Raw genomic sequence first — 16773 nt, 5'->3', positions numbered from 1 at the left:
GAGCAACATCAATAATAATAACACATCAGAATGCAGCAGGGTGTTGTTTGGCTACCCAGAAGAGCCCTGTCAAGACAGGTGAGGGTCTGAGCCTCAGGTTGTAGATTTGCAGGCTGATGCATCCAGGAGGACCAGGGTCAAACGAGGTCTCTGAATAACAGGGATAAGGATCCTCTTGTCTGACTCCCAAGAACATAGTAAGATAAAGTAGTGAGAAGCATATGGACATGCTCTGTAGAGGTCTGTCCCCCAGAGGTTTGCAGTGTATAAATTTGTGTATTTGATTATTCATAGCTTGTTTTGTATAATGATATATATTTATAGTAGATTTATGTCAAGAATGTTATTCTTTTCTCCCATTGTGGATTATACTGAAAATTTTAAGAAGCATGAGAAATAGTTCAGGATATATATGATTTTCCACTCCTCAAACAAGGTGCTTCTGGGGAATTAATTGGATGTGTAAGATTTTAATTCTCTGATATTTACCTTCTAGAAATGTGTCCAAAATAGTTTCAGTAAAGCACAGTTCCATAAGCAACAAAATGGACACTGGAATGCTTAGGCAGGATTGTACCCAGGCTTCCTTTGTGTATGACTATTGAATTGAAAAGGGTATTCTCTCTCAGCAACTCTTCTTCCAAATTACCCCAGCCTGCTCTGTTCACTTCCTCACTGTACCCCTCAATATTTATGGACTCATTTCCTTTGGAATTGTTTAGCGCATGCTGCTTTGTAAGCCCAAAGCTCCCCGACACTGGGATATGGTGTCTTGTTCACCAGGATTTCCCCATAGCAGGGACTGGTTCTCTCCCATTGAGCCTTGGACACTCATTGGGCAGAGGCACACTCTTCACCTCCTGTCTTCTCCCCAGGCTTCTTGGAGGGGGCTGCTATTAGCTGACTGGCCTCAGATTACCATCCAACCTCTGTGTTGCAACAGGGCCACAGGCAAATAAGTCTTTCTTCACAGTAAAAAAGTTCAGTCATAGCCAAAGCTAATTCACAGACCATGGAGTCCACTGGGAATTGACAGGTGGCTCATCCATCGAGTCTGCTCCTTCTCTCTGTTCTCTCCCTTGTCCCTACCCTTCTTCTCTCTACCTCATGCTTATTTTCTATAAACCAGTCAGAAAGCCTTGAAAGTGGAAGAAAATCTTCTATATCTGTCTTGACCATTTTGCACAAGCTAAAATAAAACAAACAAAAAAAGAGCAAAATATACTGCCCTGTCTGGTGGTGTTCACTGGTTAGAGCGTTGTCCGAGAACCAAAGGGTCGTGAGTTTGAGTCCCGGTCAAGAGCACGTACCTGGGTTGGATCCTGCCCTGGTCAAGGCACGTGGGGGAGAAAACCAATGGTTGTTTCTCGCATCACTGTTTCTCTCTCTCCCCCTCCCTCCCTCCCTCCCTTCCACCCTCTCTAAAAAAAATTTTTTTTTTTTTTAAATCAGTGGAAAAAATATCCTCGGGTGAGGATTAACAACAGCAACAAAGCAAATTATACTGTTAAGCCCTGGCAGTTTTTGAGTCTTTGTAGTCAGTGGGTGATGTCATTGCCCAAGAGCTGGTAAAGTTGGGAGGTGGACATGGGTGGTGGTGGTGATTGGACGCCCGTTAGAGAATGTTGGAGCCTTTCTCTGAGCTTCACCTATAGTATAGCCCAAAATTATTTGGATCCATTTTGGGGCAACTGCTTGGCCTGGAATTGTCCCCTGAGTACTTTTTTTTTTTTTTAATGGATTGGCTGTATTTAGCAAAGTATAGTTAGTGTTTTTAATAGCCTGAAAATGATATCCAGATGCTTCACACAAAGGAGGGGCCCTTCCTCCAATTCCGAGCCTGCCACAGTCATCCTGAGCCTGGTCCCTCCCACTGGACAGTTGCCCTGCGCTCTCTGGGGGTCTACCTTGGGAGACCGCCCGGGAGCTCCAACTGGTCCCAAACCCAAGGAAGGAAGGCGAACCATCTGGAATGCATTGTCCAGATTGGCTCCACATTGCCCGGGCACCCCGACAGCTTTTTGGGATTGTTCAAGGCTTGGATTTAATCCATCAGGCTCTCCAGTCAGAGGCCTCCAGACATCTCTGTCTCCTTCCAGAATTTGGATTCCACAGAGGCACAATAACCTGACTTAGGTGGCAGGCAGGATAAATGTCAGACACCAAGGTCAAAACTCTGGTGAACATCCATGTAGAAAGAGCTATAACTCAGGGCCAATATGACCAGTGGCCCCAGATCTCCAGTTCGTTTGCCAGCAAGGGTGTGAAGGGAGTAAGCTAGGCACTAGGCCTTTGGGAGTGGGCACCTTGGCTGTGGGAACAGGGCCTGATTCTAAGTCCCACTGGGTGATGGGGTGAGTGAGCTGGGCTGAGCTATTTATGTACTGAACCAGCAGGGCCAGTGATGTTGGACTGGGGAAGGCAGAGGAAGAGGAAACAATGTAGAGGCTGGTAATCTTCAGCCACAAAGGATAACATGTTTGTTATTAGATTAGCACCTCCCTGGCACTCTGGCCAGGCACCAGCCTGAAGTGGTGGGAAAAGCACCAGATTAGGAGTCAGGAATCTCTGTTCTAGTCTGGCTTGAGCCAGTAACCATTGTGAGCCCCTGGGTGTGTGCTTTTATTAACTGTTGGGCTTCAGTTTCCTCATCTGTGACATCAAGAGGTTGGCCAAAATCAGTGGTTCTCATCAGCATCATTTGGTAACTTATGAGAAATGCAAATCTCAGGCCCCAACCCAGAACTACTGAATCAGAAACTCTGGGAGTGGGATCGAGCAATCTCTGTGTTAGCAAACCTCCAGCTAATTCTGATGAACAAGTAGTTTGAGAAGCACTGGGCTGATTTCTACATGCCTGCATGCTCATACACCTTTGGATCTGTTAGGAGAGATGAAATCAATCTCTCTGTCCCTCTGTTTCTCTCTCATACACACACACACACACACACACACACACACACACACACACACCTCAAGCCACAATAAAACTTGGCCACCCATAAAATACCAGTCTTATGATCATGCAGTTAGAAGCCCCAGGAGCAGGTTCTCACTACGTGTTCCAGAAACCCAGACTATGTCCTTTTTCTCCTCAGCCTGTCACTAAAATCAGAGCCTGCCTCCGAAATGGCTACATTCGTGTTCTAGTCAGCAGGTGGCAAATTGTATGATAAATTCTTGTCTCCCTACCTCCTGCCCATTTAGCCAGACATAAGATAGGAAGATTTACTTTTTTCCACAAGCAAGGTCACAATCTGGAATCATAATAGAAGCCAGTTTCAATCCTGACTCCTTGAGGCTGCTCAGCAGCGATTGGCTCTCGGCAGGTGGATCTGCCTGGTAGCAGGGATATAATAGGCAAAGCGGAGCAGGGAGGAGAACCAAAAGGGAAGAATAGCTGTGCTAAGCCTGTTGCCTTCTGGTTAAAAAAATTATAGATCTATTTATAACCTGTCTTGCTCCACAAAGGATTTGAGGCACTGCCTTCTTCTTGGAAAACCCCTGATGCCAATACTTGGCATCTGAGACTGTGGACTTCCTGCCGAGAGCCAGGGGCCAAGTTTTGTTCACACGGCCTTGCGGAGGGTGCTCCAGGCGGTCTGCTCCAAAGCACCCCTCTACCTGCCCTTCCCTTCCTTCTGCTTGCGCCCAACAGAGAACATGTGGTCTCCATGATCCTGTTTCTTTTTGTTTTTAAGCCACATGACCTACTCCTGGCCGTATGTTTTCCCATTCAGAGCAAATAAACAAGTTCCACCAGGAAAATGTTCAAAAGCCCAGTTTGCAGAGTGGTTGCCAAGGTGGATGCTTAGGGGCATTCTTTACCTTCTCTCAGTAATCTCTGCCAAGTGATTGATCACTCATCAGCTGGATACATTCTCTGAGTTGATTTGGGTTGGGAGGGCAGAATTTAAATAGTACATGGTAAGTGCCGACAAGAGAAACCAGTTCCAAAGTAAATGCTTAATAAGTGTCAGCTAAACAAACAAACAAAAATGGACATGTAGTGGAACCATTTACATTCTCTTTGGGAGAAAACTGGCTGGTTCTGTGGATTCACCTCGGTTTGTCTCCCTGCAACACTAACAGAAGCCTCTGAGTCCGAATCCACAACTCTGGCCTGTTTTTACGTTTTCACTTATCTCCTTAGCCTAGAACAGTACTCATCAATTAAATCACTGCTAGTTTTTCTCTTTTTCACAATAAATTATTCCCCAAAGGAGGCTTATGATAAGAGGTTTAGCACATCTATGATGTCCCTGGGCCCCTGGGCTAATAAAAACAAGCAGAGACAGCCTCACAGCACCTCTGAAATAAGCTTCGCAACCAGGTGGTCTTGTTCTGGCTCCCGGAGGCCTTGGCTCCTGGACTTCAGATATGCTCGGGTTGTTGGCACCACCTTTCACCACCTGCTCTGCCCCAAGCAGCCCGCCCTGAGCTGCGGTAGATACTCCTCCCGCTCCTGCTGTTTGTCCACAATGCTGCCTGCTAGGGTTCTTTTTGAAACTTGACAAACCATTTAAATTTTTTTACAGGAAAGATCCAAGAAAAAAGAATAGGCAAGACATTTCTAAAAAAGAAAAGAGCCTTACCTTACCAGCTATCAAGACATTAATAAGCTATAGAAATTAGAACTGTGTTATTGATGCAGGGATATCTTAACAGACCAATGGGATACAAGAGACCCACACATATATAAATATATGACAGAGAAGGCTCTAAAGGTAGACAAGGGAGATGAGGATCCATCAAATAAGTGGTACTGGAAAATTGGTTTCAGTTAATATGGGAGAAAAAATGGATCCCTATTAGGTGCAAAAAAATAGTTTCTGATGGAATAAAAATTTAAATGTGAAAGGCACAATATAAAAAATTTTTAAAAATATTTCAGCCCTAACTGGTTTGGCTCAGTGGATAGAGCGTCGGCCTGCTGATTCAAGGGTCCCAGGTTCAATTCTGGTCAATTGCATGTACCTTGGTTTCGGGCACATCCCCAGTAGGGGGTGTGCAGGAGGCAGCTGATTGATGTTTCTCTCTCATCAATGTTTCTAATTCTCTCTCCCTCTCCCTTCCTCTCTGTAAAAAATCAATAAAATATATTTTAAAAAATATTTTAAAAGAATAACTTTATCAACTCAGGATAGGAAAGAGGATCTCAAATAAATCACAGAGAGCACATACCATAAAGGAAATGATTAATACATTTTTCTACATTAAAATCTAAACTTTTATTCATCAGAATTCACCTTAAAGAGAGAATAAAAAAATTATGACATATGTAATTGGTAAATAATTAGTGTCCAGAATATATGAAGGATGCCAAAGAATCAAAAACAAAGAGAAACACCCCAAAAGAAACATAGACAAAATACATAAGCAGGTGTTCACAGAAAGGAAACACAAATGGCCAATGAGATATCTATTTCATATCCACCAGATCAGCAAAAATTTTAAAGTCTAACAATAACAAATGCTGGAAAGAATGCGAAGAAACCAGAACTCTCATACCTTATCAGTGTGAATATAAATTAATGTAGGTATAGGAAAACAATTTTGTATTTTCTTGTAAGGGTACACTCTACAATCCAGCTATTTATATCCTGATATGTACCCTGGACTCTCTATTCCCATATCCATATCCATATCCACACCTGAAAACATGTACAAGAAAGTTTCATGCCACATGTTCAAATAACCAACCCAAATGTCCATCAACACTGAATGAACATGCAAATTTTGATTTGTTGATTCAATGCAATACTATACAGCAGTGACTATGAACAATCGCTATGCACATTAATATGGATGAATCTCACAAAATAATAATGAGTGAGAAAAGCAAGACAAAGAAAAATACAGTGTTGTTTCTTTTATATAAATGTCAAAACCCAGAAAAACTAAAAATATATTGTCAGGGACATAGATATGTATTAATCAGTGCTCTGGCAAGAGAGAGATGACATACACAACCCGGGTGGTCATAATCACTTATTAAAGGGATTGTACAAAAATGTGAGTTTAGTTAGGGCATGCCTTCTGAATAAGGGCAGAAAATTAGCTCTTGGGGGCAAAAAATATTCTTTTCATGTACAAAGTACAGAAGTGATGTACAGTACATAAACAGATAGGCAGTACGGTATGTCTGTGCTATTAAAATTTAATGGTGGGGAAGACGAATATGGAAAAAATCTGGGAGGTGATAATGAGAAAAATGATTGAGAAACACTAGGTTTGGGAAACCAACAAAGAATGGTACAGCGCCCTAGGGCTAACCACACAGTCAGGAAGCGTTAGCATCCCCAGGCCTGAGCAGCAAGGCGAGGAGAAGAAGGGAATAGCTGTGTGGAAGGGGCTGCCTGACTTTGGTAGAGGATTGCAACCAATTTACGGTGGGTGACCCAGCAGGGAGGGGGCACGGGAGCAAACACCCCGACCTCATTCTCCTCATCCTCAGATCTCCTGTCCGTGCTTCACTTTTGCCAAACCCATCCGGAAGCGAGGGGTCAAGGGAGCCCCTGGTGGGGCACAGGGCAGGATGGAGAAGATGAAAATGGATATGGAGGGGCAAGTAGACATTACATAGAAAATACATAGGAAATGTGGTAAAATTCCAAGGGACAAAGGAATTATTGGTACACATTTTAGGATTGTGGTTACTTCTCGGTGGGAAGGGAAGGGCATATGGGGGCTTCAGTGATTTGGTAATATTCTAGTAAGTTGGGTGGGTGGGTTCACAAGTGCTTATTTAGCAGTACATATATATTATTTATATTTATTTGCATAGATAATCCATTTCATATAATATTTTTAGAAAGTTAACATGGTAGTAACTAGGTAGGAGAGGTAAAATGAAAAGAAGCAATCACTGGATCTGGAGACAGAAAGAGGATTAGAATCTAGGTTTTACCACTAACCAGTTGTTTGAGATTAAGCAAATAAGTTAGCTTCTTTAATGAACCTCCTAAACTCAGCTTCCCTGGCATCTTTGTCTGATTTGTGCTCTGAGGTCAGAATCTAGTCCACAGCTATTTAAAAGTCTTGCCTTGACTCTGGAATGCTGGCAAACTCTAGCAGAACTACTAGCAAGAGTTCATAAATGCAGTTTCCTAGGAAAGCTGATGCTTCATATGAGATGCTTAGCAAATCCCAACGAGATAGTCAGTAAACATATATATATACATACATAGATACACACACACACACACACACACACACACACACGTGTGTGTATATGTGGGTATGGATGTGCATGGATGTGCATGGATATGTGTGTGATCCTTTCCCCCACCTAGGCTAGGTGAGTACAAATAGCACAGGGAGTCAGGAAGTGGCCTTCAATTCACGGCTCCTAGAATTTCAAGGTGCACTTGCTGCTGTAGATTTTATTGCTTCTCATAAATATTATCTTATTTCCCCCACATGGGCAGTGCTCTCCCAGGGTGCAGGGGAGGCCATGCAAGTCCAATCTGTTTGTCTTGGCCTGCCCAGGGATAAAGCAGTGGCACCGGCCCTCCCCAGGCACTGGCAGCCCGCCGTGGGGGAGCACACAGGCTGCCAAGGGAAGGAGGGCAGGGTCGAGGCACACTGGCTCCCGCTGCTGGGGCAGAAGGGGCGGAGGAGTGGTGAAGGAGAAATCTAGGTGATGTGGAAACCCCTTTCGCGCTCACTGTGTTTTCCCCTTTTCTGCCCTCTCACAGGGCCTGGTTTAGGAGAGTGAGCATGGCTGTACAACTGCTGCCTCGCTGGGAAGGATGGAATATCTAATGTGCTCCTGATTAATACCCCAGGAGTACTAATCATTTATTTGCTGTCAGTGTGGTCTAGGTTCTTGAGAGATTTGGGCTGGGCAGGAGGAAGTCATTCTTTGAGAACGGGTAATTAACGACTGGGTCAGAAGCTCTTAGATGGCAGATCCCTGATTTTATAGATGTTCAAACTATAGCCCAGAGAACTTAATTGACTTGCCCCAGGTCACACAGCTCATTTGACAGCACACCTCATGAGTCCTTTCTTTTTTTAAGGATTGAATCATCCAGGAAATGTTCATTAATTTTTACATGAAATGAGAGCAAATTAGCAACTGGATTCTCTGTCTACCAACCCTGGTACCTCGTGCAAGTTATTCACCCTCCACTTCTTCCTCTGTAGATTGGGATAATTGACACCTCCCAGGACCACTGGGAGGCTAAGTTAATGTGTGAGGCATCTATCTTGGGCGGGCACTCCAAGGGCTCAGTAAATGCTGGTTCCCTTCTCCTTCCCTCACTATGGTTTTCTCTTCTCTGCCCTTTAAACTCACAATAAACAAAAATAAAACAAGTTCACACTTATTTCATTGACAGGCTCATCTCAAATCCATGCTGTAATGAAATGTAAATAGAAATGTCCTAGGCAGCCCAGATAAGTCAATGGCACTGTGACAAGGCATTGTGGGAAGGACACTGGGAACAGGGCTGAGGGGTGGGGTGGGGTGGGTGTGGATTTACTGAGCAGGAAAAGCCTCCAGATGGAAGGTCAGAGAGAGACTCTTTACAGTTAAAAAAAGAAATGTACTGAAGGAGGAGGGACCTCAGCGAGGGGAGGGAAGATGACCGTGACCGCAGAGATGACTAAGGATGCTCCCTTCCCTGGTGAGGACTCCGAATGCCATCGTGGGAGTTGAATTAAGCAAGGAGGCCAGTGACGACTGAGCGGCCCACAGATCCCAGAAGGGCAGCAAGCAGGGCACTTAATGTCAGTCCCCAGGGAAGCAAGGAGGGTGTCATAAGGGAGGAGCTGCCTGGGGATGAAGGCCAAGGAGAGACACCTCCCTCCTCTGCAGAACCATGACCTAAGGAAGGACATGCCCACTGGTCCGTCTTTGGTGGCATGGGCGGAGAGGGGCTGGCCAGCTTCATATCCCAGCCACCAAATTAGTGATTCTAAAAACTGTTTTATCTATTATGCATCTTACAGCTCCTCTGTTAGAGATGTTTGGCAATGGAAAGCAGACTACTTGATTTGTGTAATAGTTATGTTCACATATAGCATACATTAAAACAAAAACAAAAGTGCCATAAAAATATTAGTGTGGTCTTTTTGTAACAACAATAGGATGTACAAAGATTTCATTGTCATGCTATGTCCTATAGGATCTGTAGGACAAAACAGAACGTTCGTGGAAAAGTGTTAGTAACATTGGACTGAAGAGTCACTCAGGGCAGAAATGCAGACCTGAATGCACCATGCGGGTAAATCACCCGTTAGCCCAGCTGAAGCCCAGTTCCAGTCTCTTCTTGGAAGCTTTCTTAGCAGAGCCCTAGAGACACATGATGACTCTAGCTGAGTTCCCCCAGAAAACATCAGTCTGTGGAAAACAATTCAATGGCCTTTGACCACCAGGGTTCCCAGGTGCTCATTTCCTCCCAAGAAAACTCCTTTCCATTGCAGGGGAATCTCCCCATTGTTGTGTTCCTTTCTGCCACGTGGTGGCCCCATCTGCACATCCCACCCACAACCCACACCCAGGAAACCAGGGTTGAAATGCCAGGCACCAAGGCTGCTGCAGCCCTCATCCAAATCCTCCACGCAGACAAGGCAAGGGCTTGTTTATTGTCTCTCTTAGTTCAAAAAGTAAAGCCTGGAGTTTTGAGACCAATGGTCAATCCTCAAAGTCCTCTTCACCATTTCACCCCAGCAGGTGGAGCATCCACTCAAAGGGGAGAAATGTAATTTGCCAATACTAGATGTCAATGATTTCCAGGGGAGAAATAGAAATGAAAATCAAGTACCTTTCAATCCAGCTCTCTATCCGAAAGGGCTTAGGAGAGATGAAGAGTCCATTTGGAGGCAAAGCAGTGCAGCCTGGAATAATTACCTGAGCCCAAGAGCACAGCTCCGGCCACTTTTTAAGCGATGAGAGAGGAGGGAAGGGATTGTGGCTTGGCTGGACAGCCAGTGTTCACTCACTATTTACTGTTCTTGTAACTCACCCTGGAGAAGGGTTCTTGTTCTCTTTCTGCTGCTATTTACAACTCTTACTAGGTTTCCAAAATGTAGCTTAACGCCCTCTCTGGTAAAGAACTTGGGGTGAGTTCCTAGGTGTTGGCCAGGACTCTAGAGCTATTTGTGAGCATCATTACCACATCTCTTCCTGGAGAGATTCCTCTCACCTCACCCATCCCTGGCCAATCCTCTTTGCCCTCAAGGCCCCTCCACTTAGGGTACATAGAGTAATGTGCCTTGTCTGGAATCAAAGGGCACGATCAAAAATAGAGCGGGAGAAGGGAGAGGGCTGAGTTTAGTGAGTCAAAGATGAGCATCTAAATGGATGAAGCCAGAGACATAACAGTGGTTTCAAGCTGGCAAGCCGGAGGTGATCATGGTAGAAATCCGGAACACGAGTGGAGCCTGCCCTGCCCAGGCTTTCTACCGCAGGAGGCAAGAATAGACCACAGCTGTCTCAGCCCCAGGCCCAGGTACCTTAACTTTCCAATCTGGAGCTTCTGAGGACTTCTTCCTGGAGGTGAGGGAAGAAGTCCTCTTATTATCTCTCTTAGTTCAGCAAAATAAAGCCTGGAGTTTGGGGACAAATGGTCAATCCTTAAAGTCCTCTTTACCATTTCTCCCCCAAAATCTACAAGGTCTCTCATGCAAATAGGATCTTTAGGCCTGTCCTCCTGTCCCTAAGTTCAGGGTGTCTTATGTACCCCTCTCCCCCGGACTTTTACTGCTTTACTCATTTGGCCATTTCCTTAAACTGCCAGTTACATTTTTTATAAATATAGCAAATAATATATGTATTGTCATTCCAAATAAGTAAGGTGCTTTATGTTTAAGTATTCAGCACTTACTATGTTCTAGACCCTTTGCTAAGGGCTTTCTATAGGTTATTTCATCGAATCCACATAACAACCCTATGAGGTAGGTATCATCATTCATATCCCTACTTTTCTAGGGGAGCTAGGGAACAGAGATGTCAATAAACTTTTGGCTCCTTGGGTGGGTTGAGCAAGTTATAACCTCTCTGTGCCTCACTCTTCTCGTCTGTAAATGGGATGAATAATAAAAACACCCACCTGGTAAGATTGCTATGAGAACCAAATGAGCTGATATGTGTCAAGTGCTCAGAACAGGGCCTGCCCTGTGCGTGTTTGCTAAATAATAAATGAACATCTAAATGGCAGCGCTGGATATAACCCAAGTGGTCTGATTCCAGAGCTCCCATTCCTAACCGCTCGCCATTTCCTTCCAGATTGCATCCTGTTCTGTTTCTTCTGGAGGCTTTGGCAGAGCCTTTGGTTTCCACTTTAAAAGTCAGGGAAACAGCTATAGATGGTGATCGGTCCAGGACGACACACAAGTTTCTCTTCCTGAGAATTACATGGTGACACTTGATGTATTCTTCTAGGCCAGGCTCTGCTCTGAGCACTTCACACATATTATCTCAGATTGTTCATATGGAGTCTTAGGAGGTAGGCACTGTTATCCCATTTTACAGATGAGGAAACTAAGGTGCAGACCAGCCTGACTCTGTTGTCCTGTTGTCCTCTACCAAGCCCTCCCTTAAGCCTGAAGCCAACCAGTTCTGCTGGCAGGAGCTCTGGGACAGTAATCCAGGCACTCAGCAGGAAGGTATCATACGGTGTCCCACCTTTTCTGCCTGAACCCCGGGTTTCAAAAACTGCTGCAGCTTAACTTCCATGAGGATATCACGCCCTCGTAGTCTGACCCATTTCTAGGGAATCCAACCATCATGGTTTGCCCAGGAAAGTCCCAGGTTTAAAGCTGAAAGTCCTGTGCCATGGGAAATCGCTCAGCCCTGAGCAAACCAGGGCAGCTGGTCGCCTCCCCATTGCACAGCTCTGCGGCCACTTTCTGACCCAGTGGACTTTTGTTCATGGTGCTTGGTGATCCTTGCAGCGCCCTAGAGATCTCCATAGATCCTCTCTTCTCCAAATGATCCCTCAGATCATTTTAATTTAGCCACACTGCATCCCATTTTAAATCACAAGCGCATCATGAGCATTATTAGGGAGACTCTCTTTCCTGAAGGAGGAGATCTCTAGGGTTCACTTTTCTGACACACTGATGGCGCATAACCAGCTAAGTCAGCAGTTTCCTCCCTGCCCTTCACTGATGACCCACAAAGCTATTATTTTCCCTTCACATTTTCACTCTCCTAATGGTTTCCTTTCAGCCAAATGCAAGCAGCAGAATAAAGAGATCTGAGCTTGGCACTGGGGAGACAGCACAAGTAGAAGAAAGGACGTGGACTTTGAGGGCAGAAAGACCCATGTGTGAATCCTGTCTCTGTCATGTCATTTTGTGTAAGTTACTCAACCTCTCTGAATACCATCTGTAAAAGGATAATCAGAGGTCAGTGACGATGTATACACAGGGACTTGCATAGGGTGGGTTGTAATAGATACTAAATGACTGATGAAATAGGCTATGGTTTAAGATTGGAGTGCTCGATGGGCTGGCAGGATCCTGATCCTAAAGTGAGTTGAAGTTTCCAGAGAGATGCTGCTGGGTGGCTGAGGCATGCCTGGTGTGGCCTCTTAGCCAACTTCTTCTCTTCTTACCTTCAGTGTCACTTCCCTAGGGAAGTCTTCTTACAAATTCACAGGATCCTGTACTCCTTTATACTGCTTTTTAGAACTTGAACTCAAAATTTGGGAAATTTCTTAATTTGTCTTTCCTGCCTGCCCATAAACTCCCTAAAGGCAGGGACCATGTCTATCTTGTTCACTGTCACAGCATCAGCAGCCAAATGAGTGCCTGGCACACAGGAGGCATTCAATAAATGCTTGTTGAGTGAAATCAATAAAGCAATGAAATGAGCATCAAAGGTATGTACTAACTAGGGGAAGACATAGTTGTGTAAGGATGCTTAGGCAGTGGCAAGCCACTAGATGGAGCTAAATGCCCTGCATGTAAACTACCCAGATGCTTCTCAAAGGGACTCAATTTCCAGTGTGAAGCGATTCTGCTGATATTATAACATCTATCTCTTATTGAGCACCTTGCTAGGCAATTTACAATGCATTTTATACATTTTCTACTAGAGGCCCGGTGCACAGATTCATGCACCGGTGGGGACCCTTGGCCTGGCTTGTACCCTCTTGCAATCGGGACCCCTTGGGGGATGTCAGACTGCCAGTTTTGGCCATGGGACCCCACTGGTGCACGATTGGGACTGGGGAGGAATCGCAGGAGGGCCCCAGGGCATGTCTGGCCCATCTCGCCCAGTCCCCATCAGCTAGACCCCTGCAGCAATCTAACCTACCAGTCGAAGCCTCTGCCCCCTAGTGGTCAGTGCATGTCATAGCAACTGGTTGAATGGTCGAACAAATGGTCGGACTCTTAGCATATTAGGCTTTTATTATATAGAATAGTTCTTACAACAACCACAGGAGAAAGTATCCTATTTCACTGATGAAGAAATAAATTTCTAGCAATTTTAAGTAAGTTTTCTAAAGAATACACAACTTGTAGACAATGTAGAAGGCTCTGAACCAGGGTCTGTTGACCTCCAAGCCTGTGTCCTTTCCAGTATAGGCCAGTGTTTCCACTTTAGTGGCCTAATGCAACCAATAAGCATGCTTCTGGCTGTGTCAGCTCCCCCCACCCCTGATAGTTGTTGTTTTCTTTCAATTCTATTTATTTACCAGGAGCCTGGTGCACAAAGTTCGTGTACTTGGAGGGGGTGTCTCTCAGCCTGGCCTGTGCCCTCTCGCAGTCTAGGAGCCCTTGGGGGAAGTCTAACTGACGGCCATCAGTCAGACATCCTTAGTGCTGCCATGGAGGCAGGAGAGGCTTCTGGCTGAGTGGCACTCCTCCTGTGGGAGCACACTGACCACCAGGGGGAAGCTCCTGCATTGGGCATCTGCCCCCTTGTGGTCAGTGCTCGTCATAGCGACCGGTTGTTCTTCTGTTTCGTCGATTTGCATATTAGCCTTTTATTATATACTAGAGGTCTGGTGCATGAAATTCATGCATGGGTAGGGTCCCTAGGCCTGGTCAGCGATCAGGGCCTTCCAGCTGCCAGCCTGGACCTCCCTTCGTTTCGTGCCGCCCCCTGGTGGTCAGCGCACATCATAGTGGTCATAGTGAGCGATCAAACTTCCGGTCTCCTGGTGGAACTCCCAAAGGGACACTTTGCATATTAGCTTTTTATATATATAGATGATTCTTTTATTTTAAATATACTTTTATTGATTTAAGAGAGGAAGGAAAGAGGGAGGAGAAAGAGATAGAAATATCAACGATGAGAAAGAATCATTGATCGGCTGCCTCCTGCACGTCCCCTACTGGGGATTGAGCCCTCAACCCAGGCATGTGCCCTTGACCAGAATAGAACCCAGGACCCTTCAGTCCATAGGCCGATGCTCTATCCACTGAGCCAAACCAACTAGGGCTCAATTTTATTTTATATTGGTTTCAGGTGTACCATTTAGTGGTTAGACAACCATACACTTTATCACATACCCAATCAGAACTCTCCGCAGAGTCATAGGTTTCTAAAAAGTCAATTGGGGGTGGGGGGGGGGGGGCGGGCAGCCAGACTTATGGCTCTTGGACCAGACATTTACGTCTTGAGCTCATTAATGAGCTGGGCTGTAGCATTTTAAATGAGGAGGAAATAATCTTCAATTTATGAGTCAGTAGTTCTTCGTTCACACATAGGGCTGAGCAGACATAGATGAGCTTACAATCTGGTTGCAGATATAAGACATACACATGTGGGACATAATACACAGCAGTACCTAAGTTCCTTGTGGGTCATATACATAAATATAAGAGTACTAGGACTTCAGAGGCCAAAATGATGCCGAGTGGGGTGGTCACAGGTCTGAAAATCAGAGCTGACCTTCATAGAAAACACATTTAGGGAGATGGCAGGTAAACTAGTCCTTTCTACCAAAGGTGTGGCCCAAGGATCAGTGGCATCACCACCACCTGAGAGCTTGTTAGAAATGCAGAATCTTGAGTCTCATCTCAGAGCTCCTGAACCAGAATCTGCACTTAAACAAAACCTCCCCCCACCCCCCACCCACTCCCAGTGGTTCTCACACACTAAAGACTTTTGGAGACTAAGTCATATGTTACCGTACCATAAAATAATACTCTAAAACATTCTTTAATTTCACTGTTTAGTTATAACTTCGATTTTGATTTGGTTTTAAGAAGATAGTACTAAATACTCTATGCCTCTGACATTCCTCTCTGTGAGAATCTGTGGAGATTCCTAACAGTTCAAGGCTGTGCTCTGGAAGGAAAGCTCTTTTCCAAAGCAAATCTTCATGTGTTTATGCAATGGGCATCGTTCTTCAAGAAACTAGGCCTTGAAAAATCCTAAAGGATCATTTTTGAATCACTAAATTAAGTTTACTGTATGTTCAAATGATTTTGGCACATTTTAATTCTTTGAAACTGTTCATCTACATATGGTTTATGATGGAAACATGATCAAGTCTCCTCAGATCACTCCCTACCTCCCCACACTGTCCTTCCACCCATATTCTAAGTAAATAAAAGCTGGAATGTGGAATCCATGATAATGCTAATGGAGAAAATAACATACTTAGGCAGCAACCTATAAACAAGACTTGATTTAATATCTCAATAAGTAGTGAGGGTGGCCCTATGTCTAATTGTGGTTCCATTTCTCTCACCCACTCACTGAAGTTGAGTCCATTCAGAAAGGCAGCACGGTATAAAGAAAAGAACACTAGGAAACTAAGTGAGGAAACATGGGCTCAGGTCTGACACACGGGAGCCCAAGTGTGTCTTCATTTCTGCGAGTCTCAGCTTCCCATCTATAAACCTGGGAGTTGGAAGTAGATAAATGCTAAGGTTCCTTCCTGGCCTAGCATTATATGAGCCCAGTTAACTAGGAGTTAGAGCATGGGCAGTTAGTTAGTCATTAAACCCAGATTATATATTCCCAAATAGAAATGGCCCACACTCGTCTTACTTACCTAAAAGTTGAGAAGGCTGGTTTCCATAGCAATTCACCTTCATGAAGTCATTTATAAATTCAATTCCACAAAGTGACAACATTAGGTACTGGCACCTGCAAAACTCCCTGTTTCCTTTGCTTCCATTCTTGCTCCCGGCTCCGGTGCCAGGAGTTGTCCTAATCTGGAGAAGCAGTCAGGGCTCTCCAGCTGCCTGTCGGTCTGAGAGAACAGAAGGTGCTGACGGTGGGAGGAAAGGCAGGCCTCCTTTCAGTGTACTTATTCTGCAGCCGCCCTTCACAAACTTCAGCAAATATTTTGTGATGTTGCAAGGTATTACGAGACGTGAAAAGCAAGCTGTGATTCAGCTGGTATGGAGACTTTGCAAACAAAAAGGAGTGATCCGTTTTGCAGCAAACTATTATTTCTGCCAGAGCCCACAGGCTAGAATACTGACAGAAATATTTATGCAAGACATTGGCATCCTACATATTGGATTTTCCAACTAAGACCAATTTCAAATTAATTGGCCCAGCAGATCCTAACTGGTGGACTTCAGACCCCTGAGAGCTGTGTACCTCAAGGGATCTGCAACCCATGTGCATGTTCTGACTGTAGACTGGATGAAAAATGTGCTCATTCATATGACTTACTTCTCAAATATGCATAATTGTTGTGATGAATAAAAGAAATTAACTTACAATGTTAGTGAATATATCTTAACTTTTTGTTATGTGTTTTCTTAATTAGCTGATACTAAAAGTAGAGTTAACATGATGCTTGAGTTTAAGAAAAACATTTGTTTGATGTCTAAAGGCAGTGTTCA

At 44.6% G+C, this 16773-nt stretch overlaps 1 protein-coding gene and 1 long non-coding RNA gene across 2 annotated transcripts in view; one reads left to right on the top strand and one right to left on the bottom strand.

Moving 5' to 3' along the window:
• LOC307111706 overlaps nucleotides 1–12311 on the top strand; it is a 34199-nt gene extending 21888 nt beyond the window's left edge. Inside the window, exon 3 of the long non-coding RNA XR_013814612.1 lies at nucleotides 12182–12311. This is a non-coding gene — a long non-coding RNA (uncharacterized lncRNA). The remainder of the gene's footprint in view (nucleotides 1–12181) is intronic.
• SOCS5 (suppressor of cytokine signaling 5) overlaps nucleotides 1–16089 on the bottom strand; it is an 85783-nt gene extending 69694 nt beyond the window's left edge. Inside the window, exon 1 of the mRNA XM_079791699.1 lies at nucleotides 15969–16089. The gene's annotated coding sequence lies outside the window, so the exon portion shown is untranslated. The remainder of the gene's footprint in view (nucleotides 1–15968) is intronic.
• Nucleotides 16090–16773: the final 684 nt, after the last annotated feature.

This window comes from Cnephaeus nilssonii, assembly GCF_951640355.1.
Source record: "Cnephaeus nilssonii genome assembly, chromosome: 15".
NCBI classification, from domain to species: Eukaryota; Metazoa; Chordata; class Mammalia; order Chiroptera; family Vespertilionidae; genus Cnephaeus; species Cnephaeus nilssonii.
The sequence above is the reverse complement of the archived record's forward strand: the minus strand, read 5'-3'. Positions and strand labels throughout refer to the sequence as shown.